The sequence below is a fragment of the Chrysemys picta genome, chromosome 11 (genome assembly GCF_011386835.1).
Source record: "Chrysemys picta bellii isolate R12L10 chromosome 11, ASM1138683v2, whole genome shotgun sequence".
NCBI lineage: Eukaryota > Metazoa > Chordata > Testudines > Emydidae > Chrysemys > Chrysemys picta.
In genome coordinates, this window is record NC_088801.1 from 60,200,227 (window position 1) to 60,216,654 (window position 16,428).

A 16,428-nucleotide genomic window follows, 5' to 3' on the forward strand; every position below is an offset into this window, starting at 1 on the left:
CCAGAAAGTGAACAAGAAAAATTCATTTCAAAATATTTTCAATCAACTAACCAAAAAATAGCTTGTACACCTCTACCCCGATATAACGCTGTCCTCGGGAGCCAAAAAATCTTACTGTGTTATAGGTGAAACCGCGTTATATCGAACTTGCTTTGATCCACCGGAGTGCGCAGCCCCACCCCCCGGAGCACTGCTTTACCGCGTTATATCTGAATTCATGTTATATCGGGTCGCGTTATATCGGGGTAGAGGTGCATAATGTAAACTAAACCAAACTATAATTGTATAAAATGTCACATAATGAAATGCTATTTACTTATTGTAAATTATTCTTGAAGGTACGGTAATATAAGTCAGAAGACACTTCAATGTAGATGACCATTCAAAAAAGCCTGGTATTACCTTTGAAAGATCCAGGCTAAATCCCCATCATCCATACAGAAAGACTGACTCAACATGATGCATGTAACTTTTGGAAGACATACTATCTAATCTAACTAACATCAACTGGTACATGTATAAGCTAATTAATAAAAAAACAGTAATTAGGGTGAAGTGTATATAATTTGTGCACTTAAAAATATATTTCTTACTGAAGAGACTTCAGAAGTGAAACCACTTGCTAACATAGCTGAAAGTGCAGAGCATGAACCAGTTTGTTTTGTTTGCTCTGCATTGGACTTTCAACCTCAGTAGGAATACAAGTCCTTCCCAGAAATACTCAAAAGTACTAAGTTACCATTAACTTATATTTACAAATATAAAGTAGAGATAAGCTATTCTTAAATTCATTTTTAGTTTGCCTTTTTTGGGGTACTTTTTAGACTATGCATTGACTTGTAATATCAGTTGCTCCTATACAATTACAATGGATTGGTAGTTCTCTGCACACCACAGGTATGCCATAATTTCTTTTTTTAGCTCCATTTCTTACAAGAGAAAAACTTAATTTTCATAAATAAGTACAGTATCACAGTAACTAGAGTTTTATCACTGCTGTATTACTAGGCTTGGCAGAACTAAATTTTTAAAAATAATTTTGATGGATATCATCAATGCTTATTTTTAACAACTGTTTTCAATTTTTATCAATTTAAAGTCTCACCGGCACAGAAAATTATGGGGGGTCAGAATTATTCAATGACAGTAGACATTCAGATTCAGAAAGTGAAAGCTTCATAACAGTTAAAACACATTGTCAACATCACATGACAAAATATACAAGCCTAAATATCCTTAAATCAAACTCTAGGTTTTTAAAAAACATTTTTCTTATGTTGCCTACCTATAAATTTTGATCATCAATGGAAATATTTTTTAGTTGGTTTGTGCGTGAAATTAATGTTTACTGACATTTACCTATAAAAATCTAATCCTTCCAAGCCTATACATTACCAACTGTAGTTTAAATAGTACAGAAAAACTCAGTAAACTCCACTACCCAAGTTGCACGTTAATAGGTAAGAATATGCGTTCTGTGGCTCATCTGAGAACTTCACTCATTTTCCCATTCTTTCATACCCTTCTCCCTGTCAGCAACGGGAAGGGAATGGGAGCTTTAAAATTTTCTCCATAAAACATTCCTTGCCTTATTTACTGAAAGGGAAGCTTCTCATACCTTCCTTCTGGCAAAGAGTTTCCAAATTCCCAATCCTTAACAATCGTGGATTTTTATTTTTAAATGAAAACAGGAGGATATCCTACACTACTAGTACACCTCATTACAGTTTTTTTTTCTTTTTACTGTGTACATACCATTGCTGCAACACAAATCAAAAAGTCGCTTTTCAGTTCTATGGAGCTGCTCTGAAGGAGCCAGCACAGCCAAGAACTAAGTCATCTGCTGATGGGTTGGAGTGTGCACTTCAACAGAGGTGCAGGAAAAGGTAGACTCTCCACCACTGCTATCCACAAAGTAGGTTTTAGTTTCTGAAAAGTAATATCAGTGAAACTGGCACACACAACTATTGTTCCTGCATTCACCTGTTCTCCTAAAAAGCTTCATATTACTATTGAGTTGTGTGAGTTGTGTGTCTCTTAAATCTTGTGTACAGATATCATTAACTAAAGTTAAATTGCTAGAAATGCCAGAATCTAGGAAATTTTGATAAGCAAAACACAGAAGTTTTCCAAATACAATAGTTATAAATTACTCTTTTGGAATAGTCTGTAAATTTTACTGTACCTATCAAACCAAGTCAGCCAGAATTATCTACCCATTGTCTTAAGCCATGCATTAATAAGGTAGGCTGTGAGGTGTTTATTCTCATTTTCTCCAAGGAAGTCATCATTGAGCTTGTTTGTTTGGGCTTTTTTAAATTTTTTAAAAACTTAAGGAAGTAATTTCACAAAGGGAATTTAGTACATACATTTTGACTAAATGTATTAGTTTGAAAGGTCCTTAAGTTATCTAATCACACCTGACAAAAGGAATGGTTGCAGATGTTCAGAAAGCCCCTGGGAGACATCTGCATTAGTTAATACAGTTTATGAAATTTTAGAATCTGAAAATGACTAACAATTATGTGATTAAGTGGGTCAAGGTACTCTTTTGGAGTTCTCAAACAGCTGACAATGACACAGTTCAAAAGAATTTACACAATCAATGATTAATATTTATATAATTAACTGATTACTCCAAATGCTACTTTTCCTCTCTCTCTTACTAACACAATAGTCAGAGAAAGAAAAATAGTTAAGTCTATTAAACTTAAGGGAGAAACTAAAACAATACTGTTTTAACAGAGATCAAGTAGAGGGACACAATTTGGATACTAGAAAATTCAGACAAATGTGATTTAAGTTAAGACTTCCAAAAAGTGTTTCAAAGGAAGGAGGAAGGAAGATATCAGAAACGAAACAAAGAGTCAAGAATGTGTTGAACTTAGAAGCAGAGTTGACAGAGTAACTGCAAAGAGAAAAAAAAGTGAATCTCTATCCCAAGGGAGCAGGAGCTTGAAATACATACAGATAAAAGGACTGGATGGTAAACTAAGAAGTGTTCCATTGCCATCCAATCACCAAGAGGATAGTGCAGAAAAGGCACAAAAGCAGATGAGTACTTTAATAAGATTACATGAACAAAAATGTATGAGCAGCATGGCTCTCTTGATCTTTCCAACGAGGCAGTTAAAAAAATATCTAAGTGATCTACCAAGACATCAAATTAAGCATATGTGGTCAATGTTGCATGAGTGACCATTACTGTTATAATATTTAACAGACATTATAAATTCTTGCCACAGTTATGTTTTGATAATAGTACTTTAAAGTGTAAGATTTAATGGATCAAATTCCTAATGGCAAATAAGCACCCTGCAGAGTTGGCAATCTGCTTTGGAAACATGTAAAGCACACAATGCAAAATCAGGAGCCAAGTAAGAGTGAACAGGATTTGTGACTATGTAGATAAGAAACAAGAGACTTGTTAAATGGTTTCTAGGCAGAAATTCTCTTAACCCTTGGGATTTTTTACATCGTATCACAGGTTGAACACTATCCATCAAGAAATGTGACAGACAGGAATTACAGAAATCTAAATCACCTAAACTGGGATTGAAAAAGAAGATGCCTTAATTCCTGCATTCAAAATCAACACAGCCACGAGGCCTCCTCAGAGATGAGGTTAACAACATATAAAATTAACTTTATTCTGCCCAACCTGTACACAATGAAAAAGTTACCACCTATGCAGGTTCAAGAAACTTTTGAAATAATACATTAAAGGACAGAAAAATGGAGAAATGACCTATTAATTAAAGAAAACAAAGATCTAGTTTTATTCCATATTGAATGGAACACACCCCAGTATTGTATCGGGATTAGTGAGGAGGCACTGAATGCAGGAATAGGATGTGAACAATCCTCATTATCAATATACTAATGAAAAAAGAATTTCGAGACTGGAATATTAATGAAAAGACCTGTACCTTTACTTCAAAAAGTCTTAAAAATGTGAAAAGGAGATTATGCATGACACAGGTGGATAGTTTCATTAAGAGGCCAAGTCTACACTAGAAAAGCATAGCTCAGGACAAACTGGTGTTTAGTTTAATCAGTTTTCTGAAATGAAAAAGATGCTTGAAGAAGTCTTAAGTGCAGCTTTCTGAAACAGAACTGAATGGTTTGTCCTGGACTACATTACAGTTAAACTGTTTCAGAGAATCAATACTGGACCCACAGCCTACACCCATTACTAGCAACAGATATGATTTCTAGGATAGGCCAGATAACAGAGGAGATATGATGGAACAACACACACTTCAGCGCTCGGACCCAAGTTGAATACTATCTTAAATCTAGTTACAAATTTATACTTTCTGACTACACTAATACCCAGAAGTAGACTACATATAACTGTATACAAAATCTAAGTTTGTTTTTAAAAACGTTATTAATAATAATAATTAATTATCACGACAGCATTTTCACCCATAAGTTTCATTGTAAGATAATTTTGATCTTAGGTTTACTTGAGAATTTCACTGACAAGGAAAGGAAACTATACCTGTAGTAAGATATAGGCAGGGAGTAAGAGGGTACTTGGGACACTCAGTCAAAGACTGTTCCATGTCCCTAGAGATATTGCGAAAACAAGAATAGGGGACCCAAGATACTAGTGCCACAGCCATAAAATAGTTTTATCATCATCTAAGAAGCAGAGAACCATTAAAGTATTTATAATTTGAATACTGAAGTCAAATAAATTTGGACAAATATTAGACAAGTTATAGAAAAGAAAATTCTCAATTTCATAAGTACTGTAGTCTCATTCAATAGTCTTCATTCTAAACCACGGAAGATTAGCAATAGCAACAAACAATGAGCTCCAACATTAAACAGGAAGGCATAGGCTTAACATTACAAATCTGGAAGTACAGAATTTTTGCAAAACTAATGCACTTCCCGTGTCAATGTCACTCTGTTTTGGAACATCATTACTGAGCTACAAAAAAAATCCACCTCAGTTATGGAAATAATTTTTTTTAAATTGATTCTTCTAGATCACCCACAGTTTAGCTGGATATATAACACTCCAAAATCCACTCCCAATTTGACAAAGTCAGCCAACATGAGTCATGACACAAGCAATATCCACAGAGAGAGAGAAAGGCTATGATCTGGAAATGAAAGTGAATACATTTACTGAAGCTTGGGGAGTATTACCTACAAGAGAGTTTTTTAAAAAATTGAATGTATGCCTTTTTTTTTAAAACCCTCCTTTATGACACTAAAATAGGACAGTGTTAGGGGGTTGGGGTTTTTTGTTTTTAAACCCAACCTTTTACACCTTAGAAATAAAACCAATGCCAACTCTGATCTTGTTGAAAGACCGAAAGCATGTCTCAGAAGATGTATATTATTAACTATCACACCTAAACTGAAGGGGCAGGGATACTAAATTTTCTCCAAAATATAGTCACTGACCTTAAAGAGGTGTTACTTTTAACCAGTACAACAACAACAACAAAACCTTTGTGATCTCTGTTGCTCAGCTTTCAATCCTATGATGCTATTATTTCACTAAGGAGAATTTCAAAAGGGAACAGGCGATAAGGCTACCACATTTGGGTCAACTCCTACAAGCAGGCAGCTGGGTCAGAGAACTACTGAGCAGCCGCTTAACTAGGCATTGCAACCACACATGCCCTGGGAGGAATATCTGGAAGGAGCCCCTGAAGTCAGCGTATATTCTTACATTACATAAAGTGGTTGTGTGTTTGTTTTGCTGGTGCTGTCTTCCATGACACTTGTGGTTGAAGCTTAGAAGATAGTGCCTCAATGTGAAATAGGAAAAGATTGGGGAACCTGGAAAGTGGATGCCAAAAATCACTTTGTCCTGAATAGTTATTCATTGCCTGGATGAAACTAGAAGAGAGGGATCAACCCAGCATCCACACTGGGGAGCTAAACCACAGAAGTTCATAAATCTAAACCGGCCATAAAACTAGGACAGAGAAGAAAATCTACAGAATACATTATTTGTATTGTTTTTTTTAAATGATGGGAACAAAGCAGGTATATTGGAAGGCGGTCTCCTCTTACTTGCCAGAATAGACCAAAAAATGTATTTCTTAGCAAAAACACACACACAATGCAAGAGACTCAGACTTCAATTTACTTCAACATATATAATGTTAACAGTCAGAATCTAAGCAAGCCATTTTACCAGTCATTGTCTATAAAGATGTAATTTCATTATGAAAATATTTCAAGCATAAACACATTTAAGGACATTTCAGTAGAAAGCGGAAGTACAGCAGAAATAATCAAGATGCCGCACCTCCAAGTCATTGGTTCAAATCTGATTCAGAATGGTAGGGTCAGAAAGTAGTTACTATCTAATAACATTGGTAGAGAGAACAAAGACAAAATCCACCACTATTGGCACCTTTGTGGGCAGTCTCAGATGCTAAAAGATTGAATATGCATGTAGGCTGAACTAACCTTTCACTCTAGAGTTGTCTGTTCCACGTGTGAGTTGAGTAACACTGAGGGAGAAGAAGAAAAGAAGCTTTCACTGCCAATGGTTGCACTTTGAGTACTATCAATACAGTACCTTTTAAAAATAATGCAAAGATGGTGAATTGATACAGTGAAACCACAAATGATAACTTTCCAATACAAATTTGGATTCTAGAAGCAGGTCAGGAAGCAAGACACAAAGAATACTTCTCCATAAGTTAGCAGTTGCCCTGTACAACACTCAGGTCTTTATTAAAAAGATTCCTTATTTCTCAATTTTTCAAAGACTTTAATGAGGTTTCTTCTCAGTTTTTTACTGTAATATGCAAATTACAAAACACTTAAATGTCCAGACAAAAATATCACTTATTCATCTGAAGAGATATGAGGTGAATGAACAAGTCTTTCTAGTGATGAGGTGGGTGAGGTAATATCTTTTATTGAACCAACTTTGTCTCTCTTATACCCTGGAACCTACACAACTACAACAACACTGCATTCAAGTCTTTATAGCAATCTTAAATATGTCAGTTTCTTACTAGAACAAAATTCAACTGAATTATGATAGTAGGCTCCAGGGCTAATAAGCTTTTAGCTCAGATAACTATTTGGTCATGTGGAATTTTAAGGATCCATTTCACATGTTTCTCTTCTCCCTAGTATTCAGTTAAGTCAAAAAAAACTTTGGTGGAAAGAACTCCATTTGCCATCCTTATTTCTTAGTGACTCAACACCATAGTTACACATTCTGATGCACATGCTTTTAGACATGCTGTTCCTGGTGGGGAAATTGTCACAAGTGGTAACCATCAGAAAAGGACAGTTCAGGAATTCTTCATTAAAAGACCTATAGTAACCTACGTAGTCAGCAAGATTATAAAACATCATCTAGTGAATGATTAAAATGTTAAACCTTTAAATATAGAGTCATAGCTCTATTTTTTGCCCAGTGCATTTATTATTTGCAAAGGCAAAGAAAAAATTGCAAATAATACATTAGATCTGCTTTAAATTATCAGAAATATGCCTCTGATTTAGCACCAACACTTACTTTCTCTGAATCTAACATACAAAATTCTCATCTAGAAAAATATTTTAAAATATTCAGCCATTAAAGAATGTTATGTGTTGTTCACTGTAAGATGGAAACTATTCTATTTCAAAATGGCTTATTAGTTTATAATATTAAGCCTTTTGAGATATGCCTTTTTCAACAGAAAGAGCATTTAAGGGAATTTAATGCTTGCAGATTAACAACAGTAGAACCTTAAATCCCTTGTCAACCTAAAGACCAATTACAAATCAGGCAATGTTAGTGGAAGCTTCCCACCAGTAACCCGTAACCTTGTTGTACAAATACCTAAAGGCAGAAAATGTCACGTCCGTTCAATCCTTGTTGACTTGTACCTACAATTTGACTAAGGTGTGTTCTGGACCATTAAAATAGCTTCTTTTATTCAAAACTAAATTAGGCAATTATTTTTTAGTATCAATTATATTTCATTATTCTCTTTAAAAAAAATCACTCAACTGTTGTGTGTAGCCATATTCTATTGTATATAAATTATACATAGGTCTAATGTCATCATGCATGTTTCAAGATCAAAGTTGCTGATTTAATGGTTAAAGAGTTTTAAACGACACACAAATCCAAGAGTCTTTTCATTTCAAGCCTTGTTTTCCGGGGATTCCTAATTCTGCTGTAAAAATTCCTTTGCGTAAAACATCTAAGCCCAGAAGTATTCTCTTCCCCCTCGCCCGCCCAAAGTTTTTAAGGAAAGGGTATTGAAACATCATGAAGCAATTGTACATATGTGTGGTTTATTGGCACAATGTGCATTTTACATTCCTATTCAATTAGGAAATAAATCAAACGTAGCATGCAAATATTATAAACCAGTGGTTCTCAACCAAGGGTGCACGTATCCCTGGGGGTACACAGAGGTCTTCCAGGGGGTACATCAATTTATCTAGATATTGGCATAGTTTTACAACAGCCTACATAAAAAGCACTAGCAAAATCAGTACAAACTAAAATGTCTTGTTTATACTGCTCTGTATACTATACACTGAAATGTAAGTACAATATTTATATTCAAATTGATTTTGTAATTATATGGTAAAAATGAGAGAGTAAGCAATTTTCAGTAATAGTGTGCTGTGACACTTGTATTTTTATGTCTGATTTTGTAAGCAAGTAGATTTTAAGTGGGGTGAAACTTGGGGGTACACAAGACAAATCAGACTCCTGAAAGGGGTACAGTAGTCTGGAAAGGTTGAGAGCCATTGTTATAAACTATGTATTTAAAAATCCTTGTGGGTAATATTTTTGCAGAGTCTAATAAAATTAAAGGCAGGCATTTAGATTATAAGCTCTTTGGGATAGGTACAATCATTTTCTATGGCCTCAATCCTGTAAAAAATTATACAAGCGCTCAATTTTACATACTGAGTAGTCCCATTCAAGTCAGTGGGTCTACTCCCAGGGCATAAAATAAGCATATGCTTAAGTCTGTACAGGATCAGGGCCTATGTATGTACAGTACCTAGCACAATGGGACCCCAAGCAGGCTGAGGCCAATAGGGGCTACTGAAATATAAATAATAGTGAACAAAAATCATATGAGAACTCCAGACTCTGAAATCTGGATCCAAACCTTCTCCACTGGGTAAATAATTCAGTAAAATCAGTTTCATAATGACAAAAGCAAGGGAATTTGAAGACTAACTTTAGCCTTATCTTCAACTTACACCTCTGGATAAGGTTTCAAAATCCATCTCTAAATAATAGGTGATCCTAAATTCCTTACATAACATTTCTAGCTGTTAAGTAGAAAAGCACTTTTTTTGCTTTAAAATTCTCTCTTTTAATGTGGTCCAGGTTGTCAGCAAAGTGCTCAACACATGATAAATGAAAATATCAGTTTTGAAAGTTGTCCAGTGCCCTATTTTGTTCCAAATTTTGATTTTCTACTTAACTTGAAAATTCACAAATAAATCTATTTGCTATTCTGTTCGCATGGCTATTTTATGACTTGCACTTTCAGCTAAAATGCAAGACGTTTTTATTTGTTTGGAGTGTTATTTTGTTTCTGTTTTTGTTTTGCTAATGAGAATTTAAGGAGCGTGATTTTCAGCATAATGTGTCTTAGCATTTGTTTAGACATGATTGGCTACTTCAGGCTTTCAACTTTGTCCCTGTTTGATAGACTTTTTTCCTCCAGGGGCATAAAGTTGCTTTGACACTACATATTTTTTCTTAAGAGTGGGGGTGGGAGAGGGAGCGTTACACTTCCTGTCAGTGCTGGAACAATACCAGACAAAGATGTCCCAATAAAAGACTTAAAATAATATAATATTCCAGAAAGGAGAACAAGGGGTCTGATATTTATGTGATGCGTTGATACTCTTCTAACATACAGTGCTTTAAAAGTTTAGAACCAATTCCTATCTTTGTTTCAAAGGTTGGGTGGGGGAGAGAGATAAAGTAACACAATGTCTTTATGGCTTAAGAAAACTGACCAGTCTATTAGCAAAAATAAATAAATAAGCGAGTAAGCCAAAAAACATTAGTTACAATACCAGACGGTATCTGAAAACCCATTTTGAATAAAAATACAGTAAGTACACTTATACTGTAGCCTACATAGATAATGGATCAATCTTGCACGCAGTGACCCAAGCTTAAATTGAAAGATATAATTCTGTACCTATGGTAGTTCAATACATATTCTTATTAAAAGCAGCCTGGCTTTAAAAAAAAAGAAAAGAAAAAAAAAAAACTTTTTTTTTTTAAACCTCAATATACAGAGAGTTCCTAAACAATTAATCATAATGAACTACTGCCCTGGAAAATCTATTTTAAACAAATTCAAGGTTACAGGTAATGGTCTCAAGACATTATTATGCAATCTCTCAGGGAGGACAGGTTTTATATTACACATAGTGCTCTCTTTCATATGAAAAATCTTGGTACTATGAAATTATCAAAAGGCTAAGATATGCAACAATTGGTAAGCTATACTCCTTTCTTTGACTGGAGCGTTTTGTTTCTTAACAATATTGTCTACCATGCCACCTACTAGCAAATCTAGAAAAACATGGGTAGCAGAACACTTCATCACAGGGTGCTGCTCTGAAAACTAGCCACTTTAGGGAAATCATCTATCTGGAGGGTGGGGGAGAAGCTCCAGAGGCGCTTCCCAATTCCATACTGTGAAAAAGCTTCACTACCATGGACTCTTGTAACAGTATTCCAGTGCCACCCAGAGATATGAAAGCCACGTGCTAAGTGAAGCATGGCAAAACAATTAGCTCTATATTCCTCCCACTCACCTACCATTCAAAAGAGTGACTGAAATATTACACAGGGACACTGTCAACTTGTTTTGTGTCTTTTTTTAAATTACTAATTTAAAATTCCAGTTTCTGATACAGCATCTTTTAGGTCAGTGGTTTTCAAACTTTTGTACTGGTGACCCCTTTCACATAGCAAGCCTCTGAGTGCGACCCCCCTAATAAATTAAAAATACTTTTTTATATATTTATCACCATTATAAATGCTGGAGGCAGAGCGGAGTTTGGGGTGGAGCTCGCGACCCCCCCCATGTAATAACCTCGTGACCCCCGGCGGGGTCCCGACTCCCAGTTTGAGAACCCCTGTTTTAGATGGTATGTCCGCAGTAGGCATTCTTAAGTGATTTTTCTATTTCTTGTCTATTTTCAGAAGGGTCTGTCAGCAAAGGAGTAGTTGGCTGTACACAAAAAACAGTGAAACTGACTAAGCATAAAGTAAAACTGGAAAGATTTCCTTCCTTCTGTTTTAAAAACTTTAGGTGTTACTGGTAACTACAGTAGTTACATAATTTTCAGCAGAACTGTGTTTTTCAAGTTGATATGTCCCTTAAGAAAAGTCATTCTGGCATCCAACATAGTTTTAAGTTACATCTACAATCACAGAGAACAGTGGTTCTCAACCCTTTCACAACAGAGCACCAACTGACTTTATAGACACTTTAGTACCTTATTTATAGAAAACGAGTAGGTGCTTCTTTTTCTGTGCATTTTATTATCCTTCTGGGTACATGTAACCAGGGTCAAAATCACCGCGAAAACAACTAAATACAAAAATCAAACTAAAACATATAGATATGTTATTAGTTGCCACATAATAAGACAATTACCCAATAGAAATGAAATAACTTCTCTGTTCATTTTTAAAGCTATCAGTTGCCTCAAATAATAAGCCATTTTAAAATGGAAAAGAAAAAACTGAATACAGATGTATAGTAAATTTAACTGCTATTCTAACATTCAAAATATATTTCTGTATACAGACACTCCTCTTTCTCCTCCCTCTGGTGATTTTCTCTATGCACTAGAAAACTCGCCTCATCTTCATGAAAACCAATGCAGACATCAGCCTTGCCTGGGAGGTTCTTCAAGAATCATTATGCCCCTCACCAATATGGATGGCAAAATAGCTACAAAAATACGGTTTTTTTTAAAGGAATTTAAGGAATTAAAAATTGTAAATAATCAGCCTTGTTCTTTTCCTCCTACATTAAGGAAAGGGGGTTGATTCTTTAAGTTATTGCCATATACATTTGGTTAGTCGGTGGATGGGACTATGGTGCTTTCAGCTCCACAGGGTGGGGACTCACGAAAGCTGACATTGTCTGAATGCCACAAAACAGATTCCTCTCACATCCCCGGTCTACTTTCAACCCTTTTCTTTTCAACCAAATGAATCACATTCCTATTTTTACATTAAAGCTCTTATTTTGCACCTCAAGCTCAGACAAACCGCTGACAGGATTCAAATGGAGAGGGGCGAGAGAAAGAGACGAACCACAGCACCTTTAAACACACACACACCCATCAGACCCTCTCTTTCCAAAGCTTGAGCTGAACTGATTTTTAAGGGGGAAGAGAACTGGAGCCATGAAGAGTGTAACAGACGAGGGGCGAGATGCGGTGCTGCTGCTGCTGGGGCAATCCCAACCCTTCCTCTTCTACACTCTGCCTGGCGTGACCCTATGGAGCAGGGATGTGGTAAAAAAGAGGATCCAGCTCCTCCTATTCCCATCCCCCCCCCGCCCCAAAATATAGGGGAGAGCCCTTCTTCCTCCCCCCATCCAGCTTTATTACACACACTTCTAGGGCACCACAAGATCCGATCTATTATTGCCCCCCTCCCCAAATCACCGCCCCCAGCTGGGATGTGCATATCCCCCCCAGGCTGGGGGCGCTCCCCAGACAGGACAATAGGGCGAGCCCCCAGCCTCTGCCCCATACACCGCGGCTGGGACCCAGCCACCACCCCCGGGGAACCCGCTGCCCAGGCCGGGGGATACAGCCCGCGGCTACTGCCAGCAGAGCAGGACGGGAAGGGAGAGAGGAGGACCGGCTCTCGGCTCCCCTTCCCGGGCAGGCGCTGAGCACTCACCGCGGCGGCGGCTCCCCCGGCTCCTCCTCTCGCCGCCCGGCTAATGGTGGCAGCGCGGCGCCGGCGGCTCCCCCAGGCGCTTCCCGGCCCCTTCGCTCAGCGCGGAGCCGCCCCCGCCTGGCAGCCCGAGCGCGTCCCTGGCCGGAGGCTGCGGCGCGTCTTCTCCCCACGCCCCAGTGCCTGACTCAGCCTCAGCCCCGCCGCGCCGGGCTCTCCCCGGCCGCTCACTTCCGGCGCGCAGGCCCCGCCGCTCCCTCCGCCGCAGCCCGCTGGCTCCCCCGCTCCATTCATCCAGCCCCGCGCCCGGCCTGCTGTGAGGGGGGAGGCGCCGCCTTCCAGTCAGCGGCGCCCGCTGCCGCCTCCTCACCGCTCCCGCCACGCGCCTACGCTACCGCGCGCGGGGGGCCGGCCTTCTGGACCCCCGCGCCTGAGCCCACGGCTGAGTGTCCACATTACCGCCTAAACGGGCTTGCAGCTGCTGGCGCTGGGCCTCACAGCTGTGCTAACATGCCCACACTGCACAAGAGGGGGGACCCTCAGGCCATTGATTTGTCCCTCAGGCAGCCCCCTGTGCCTTACTGGGAGCTGTATTAAAATGGAGATGTACCATTTTATATACTGAAGCTTAGGCTATTGTATACTTGAGGGCAATAAAAATGTGCACTGGTGAAAAATACATGGTAGGCTAAGGGAAAGCGTGTATCCCTCAAATATCCCTTAAAATGAAGAATTGTTCCTTATTTTTCATGTGTTTTCCCCTTATTTCTATGCAACAAAGGTGGTCACCCTACTTCTGACTCAGCTCTGCCCTGAGCTGCATCCATGTTGCAAAATGACAGGGCGTGGATCTGAGTCACAGCAGCATTCAAGTTCTGATCCACCCTGCTCATCCAGTAGGGTTCTAGGACCTCGGTCCTGAGCCCTTGTGGACTGGAGTCAGACTGGTTTATGTGTGGACGGAAGAGGAGCCTGTCCTCAAAACTGAGTTAGAGCCCAGGATTAGTGTTCAGTGTAGACATATCCAGCCTTCAGTGCTACCCATTGATTGTTGCACGTCCTGGGACTGAGTGGGGGCAGAAGGGAGATGCACTAGCCTTGGTTGAGGTGCCAGCTACCGTACAAGGCCAGCGGGGCCTATGCACACCCAGCACTAGCTCCCTCTAATCTAAAGCAAAAGGTTATATTTTCAAAATTGCCCAGGGATTTTCAATGACCCACCTGAATCAACTCAAAAGGGACTGCACTTTCAGAAAGTGCTGAGCCTTTGAAAATCTAATCCTTCTCTGCAGTATCTCAGGTTGGACCCCCACTCCCCAAATCACTTGTCACTTATGAAATCTAGGCCAGAATCTTTACCGGTAAATTCCAATTATCTGAATGTTTAAAGGGATACTAATTATTCAAAGGTTTGGGGTTTCATAGGCACAAAATTTAATTTTAGTTTAATTCTGGATTCTAGAACTAAAAACTAACTTCAGCTCATCTGAAACTCACATAAGCAGAGTTTGGATAACCAGGGTTTTCCCAGTCTTCCATCTGAAAACTCCAAAAGCATTTCACGGGAGCTTAAATGCAAGTCCCAATTTTGTTCCCTCTGGACCCAGTTCATCCTTGACCTATGTAGTCATTTATGTAAGAACATAAGAGCCATAATGCGTCAGACCATCGTCCAGTTTGCCCAGTATCCTGTCTCCAACATTGCCCCTGAAACTCTGGTGTAACAGATCAAGGCAATTATGGAGTGATCCACTCCATCTTCCATGCCCAGCTTCTGGTACTCAGAGGTTTAGGGTCACCCTGAGCATAAGGTTGCATCCTTGGCTCTCCTGGCTAATAGCCATTCATGAACCTGTAAGCAGAGTCAGGATGAGCTCTATCCTGACATCTGGTGGTGAATTATGGTGAGTGTGGAAAAGAACTCAAGGGGCTGATCTTGTTTGCATAGGCACACCCACTCGCCTGGCATGAAACAACAGCAACTCAAAGTGGTTACTTTGGCTGGTGTGGGATCCTCAGTTTTTTCTGTTATTGGGGGGAGGAAGAATAAAGTTTTGTTACCCTGATTCTGTGAATCAAGGCCAGTGGAACTGTTGTATGACAGAAGGACTGAGTGAGTCCTTCACCATTACCTAAGTAGCACTTGCTTGACAAGGGGCATGGGTTACAAAACACAGTGAATGGAGAGAGGATGGGAACAGGTATTTGTACCTGATGGTATGGGCCCCCTCTGAGGGTTTGAAACACCAATTGCACTACTTCCTCTCTCCACTGTTGAATATCAGAGCTAACTTTGATTCCATTAGGAGTCTAGTTACAGGCTGCTGAGCTGAATTCATTTTGGGCCAATGGTGCATTAGCACTGGGGCTCCCCTGCTATGAGCTCGAATTGCTAAGAGCTGAAATCACAAAAGAGCTAAAGTTATTAAGAGCTGCGATCACTGAGTGCTGTGTTAACTAGTGGGGGAGCCTGAAGCTATATTGCTAAGTGGCTGGCAGAGCAGCTAGCAGAGTGGAGCTTCGCGGGGACCGTTGGAGCAGAGCTGAGCGGCTGGAGGAGCAGCGAGCAGAGCAGAGTGGAGCCTTGTGGGAGCGGCCCAAGGGATGGCAGAAGTGGAGCAGAGCTGAGCGGCTCACAGGTCAGTGAGCGGAGCAGAGCGGAGCAGCTGCCAGAGCAGTTCATGGGACGGCAGGAGCGGCTCATGGGACAGCTGGTGGAGTGGAGGGGCTCGTGGTGAAGGCTGCGGCGGAACCCCACGGAGAGGCAGCTGGTCGGCCTCGGATCACGTAAGGTGCCCCTTAACACCCTGCGTGCCCCCCCTTTGAACTCTGGGGCTGCACTGACCAGGGACAGAGACGTTGGGGGGTTGTTGGACTTTTGGGACTTTCGTGATCCTTGGGTTGCTGGTTTCAAGAACCAACGGGAAAGGACACAGCCCAATTTGCTGGGGTGGGTTTTTGCTCATGGTTTGTGTTATGAACCTGTTTGTGGTGTTTCCAATTTAATGCTGATGTCGTTTACCTCATGTTATTAAACATTTTCTGTTACACTCAGACTCCGTGCTTGCAAGAGGGGAAGTGTTGCCTCTTAGAGGCACCCAGGGGGTGGTATGTAATTGTCCCAGGTCACTGGGTGGGGGCTCGAGACGGTTTTGCATTGCGTTATTGAAACGGAACCCCTAGATACAGAACCCGGCCCTTGTTGCTGCCAACTTAGATGGGCAGAAGGGTTACAAACCTATCCTCCATGAATGTATCCAGTTCTTATTTTAATCCAGTTATACTTTTGGCCATCACAACATTCCCTGGCAATGAGTTTCACATGTTAGTTGTGTGTTTTGTGAAAAAGTACTTCCTTTTGTTTTCATTAAACCTGCTGCCTATTAATTTCATTGGGTGACCCTGATTGTTGTAGTACGGGAAAGAGTAAATAACATTTCTCTATTCACTTTTCCCACACCATTCATGATTTTATAGACCTCTCTCATATCCTTCCTTAGTTGCCGCTTTTGTAAGCT

The 16,428-nt window shown here is 39.8% G+C and overlaps 1 protein-coding gene across 8 annotated transcripts in view; it reads right to left on the bottom strand.

Annotated features, from left to right (window-relative positions):
- RAPH1 (Ras association (RalGDS/AF-6) and pleckstrin homology domains 1) overlaps positions 1 to 13,379 on the bottom strand; it is a 170,033-nt gene extending 156,654 nt beyond the window's left edge. For 4 of the 8 annotated variants that reach the window (XM_008166852.4, XM_024104035.3, XM_024104034.3 and 1 more), the window contains exons 1-2: positions 12,914 to 13,379; positions 6,448 to 6,491 (exon numbers count right to left, since the gene is read on the bottom strand). The gene's annotated coding sequence lies outside the window, so the exon portion shown is untranslated. The remainder of the gene's footprint in view (positions 1 to 6,447; positions 6,492 to 12,913) is intronic. The other 4 variants (XM_024104036.3, XM_065560971.1, XM_008166853.4 and 1 more) reach the window with 3 other exon arrangements.
- Between the last annotated feature and the right edge of the window lie 3,049 nt (positions 13,380 to 16,428).